The following is a 2,985-nucleotide window of genomic DNA, read 5'->3' on the forward strand; positions in this document are numbered from 1 at the left end:
TCCAAGTAGTCTAACTCTAGAAGCTGAAATTATAACCATCACATATTCCTACTCCTCAGTAAATTTGTGTATAGATTGGAAAGTTTGCGTGGCAACTAAGCAATACGTTATTTACTAGTTCTAAGTTACATTTAAACTAGACTTATTTCCATTTATCACATGTTTTGGTGTGTGTCTCTGTTACAACCACCTTCAGTCTTTTGTGGAATGATGTAGACAGTGAATGGATACTTAAAATTATGTAAGTAAATGCAGTACTATTGTTCAGTTGCTGCACAAACGTGCAACCTATCCACCAGTTTCATTTGCGGAGGGACACTATGTGATGGTTATCATTTCAGGTTCTGGGGTTAGACCTTGGATTTATACACATTTTGAACCTTGTTTAAGTGATATAACTGCCTTTGGTCTCAATTTTACTAAATGTAAAACGAGAATAAAAGTCATATCAACTTTCACTGCCTGCCACATGGTAAGTACTCAGTGAATATTAGGTTTCATTAGATATCACTGTACATGTAACTATGCTTAACAACAATGGATATGCAAATTTTGTAAAACATCAATCATAATGTCTGCTCCAGGTGGATTAAAAAGAAACTCGTTCATTTATTTATTCCGTAGATATTCACTGATTGTCTAATAAATTGTAGGTATTTTTCTATGTTCACTCATTTGTCCTCTAATCCTAAACCAGTGCCCAGCACCTAGCTGGTGCCCAATAAAAAGAAATGTTGCATGGATGAAAACAAAGTACTTGCCATCACAGCCCTTGTAATCTAATTGGAGAAAAGAGACATTGAATAAACACATAAAGTAAAATGCTACTGTGTCCTATGAATAAAAAGAAGGTAAGGGAAAGAGAGAATGATGGGGTGGGGGTAGGAAGATATTTTAGAAAATGTACTCAGAGGGGCTGGGCATGGTGGCTCATGCCTGTAATCCCAGCACTTTGGGAAGCCAAGGAGGGTGATCACCCGAGGTCGGGAGTTCAAGACCAGCCTGACCAACATGGATAAACCCCGTCCCTACTAAAAATATAAAATTAGCCAGGCGTGGTGGTGCATGCCTGTAATCCCAGCCACTCGGGGGACTGAGGCAGGAGAATCACTTGAACCTGGGCGGCAGAGGTTGCCGTGAGCCGAGATTGCACCTTTGCACTCCAGCCTGGGCAATAATGGCAAAACTCCATCTCAAAAAGAAAAGAAAAAAGAAAAGAGAAGAGAAGAGAAGAGAAGAAAAAGAGACAGAGAGAGAGAGAGAAAGACAGACAGACAGACAGACAGACAGAAAGAAAGAAAGAAGGAAAGAGAAAATGTACTCAAAGGATGCATTGCTGAAGAGGGAATATTTAAGGAGAGACCTGAATGACCTAACTGTATGCCAGGCAGAGGAAATGAAATACAGAAGCCCTCAAGGGGGACTGTGCATGGTAGGTTTGGAGACTAGCAAGTGGTCATTAAGTTAGTAAAGCAGAGTTCTTTCCACCGGAGATATATACTAATGCTAAATACTATTATGTACATGTAAAAGGAGTTCAGTTTGTAGTATAATAGTTCAAATAAGGCAGAAAGAATTTGTTGTATCTGGATAGTCACTGAAAACCTTGCAAAGGAGGAAAGCTTTAAATGTGGAACAGAGTTCCCTAGCATCTTTCAAAATGTGCTCAGGAAAGAGCAGCCTCAGTATCATCCGCCTGGGAACTTAGCAGACATGCAGACTCTCAGGGACCACCCCAACCTACTTCCTGGGGCTGGGACCCCAGAATTGGTGCTGTTGCAAACTCTTGGGGTGATTCTTATGAATACCAAAGTTGAGAAGCTCTGCTCCAGCATTGCTTCCTGTACTTTAACAGAAATGCACAACACCTGGGGTTAGTTAAAATGCAGATACTCATGAAGTCCTGGCCCATGCCTATGTCCTGAATGGTATTGCCTAGGTTTTCTTCTAGGGTTTTTATGGTTTTAGGTCTAATATTTAAGTTTCTAATCCATCTTGAATTAATTTTTGTATAAGGTGTAAGGAAAGGATCCAGTTTCAGCTTTCTACATATGGCTAGCCAGTTTTCCCAGCACCATTTATTAAATAGGAAATCCTTTCCCCATTTCTTGTTTTTGACAGGTTTGTCAAAGATCAGATGATTGTACATGTGTGGTATTATTTCTGAGGGCTCGGTTCTGTTCCATTGGTCTATATCTCTGTTTAGGTACCAGTACCATGCTGTTTTGGTTACTGTAGTCTTGTAGTATAGTTTGAAATCAGGTAGCGCGATGCCTCCAGCTTTGTTCTTTTGGCTTAGGATTGTCTTGGCAATGCAGGGTCTTTTTGGTTCCATATGAACTTTAAAGTAGTTTTTTCCAATTCTGTGAAGAAAGTCATTGGTAGCTTAGTAGGGATGGCAATGAATCTATAAATTACCTTGGGCAGTATGGCCATTTTCACGATGTTGATTCTTCCTATCCATGAGCATGGAATGTTCTTCCATTTGTTTATGTCTTCTTTTATTTTGTTGAGCAGTGGTTTGTAGTTCTCCTTGAAGAGGTCCTTCACATCCCTTCTAAGTTGGATTCCGAGGCATTTTATTCTATTTGAAGCAATTGTCGATGGGAGTTCACTCATGATTTGGCTCTCTATTTGTCTGTTATTGGTGTATAAGAATGCTTGTGATTTTTGCACACTGATTTTGTATCCTGAGACTTTGCTGAAGTTGCTTATCAGCTTAAGGAGATTTTGGGCTGAGACAATGGGGTTTTCTAAATATACATTAATGTGATCTGCAAACAAGGACAATTTGACTTCCTCTTTTCCTGATTGAATACCCCTTATTTCTTTCTCCTGCCTCCTTGCCCTGGCCAGCACTTCCAACACTATATTGAATAGGAGTGGTGAGAGAGGGCATCCCTGTCTTGTGCCAGTTTTCAAAGGGAATGCTTCCAGTTTTTGCCCATTCAGTATGATATTGGCTGTGGGTTTGTCATAAATACT

The sequence above is a fragment of the Rhinopithecus bieti genome, unplaced genomic scaffold (assembly GCF_001698545.2).
Source record: "Rhinopithecus bieti isolate Rb0 unplaced genomic scaffold, ASM169854v2 scaffold_30732, whole genome shotgun sequence".
NCBI lineage: Eukaryota > Metazoa > Chordata > Mammalia > Primates > Cercopithecidae > Rhinopithecus > Rhinopithecus bieti.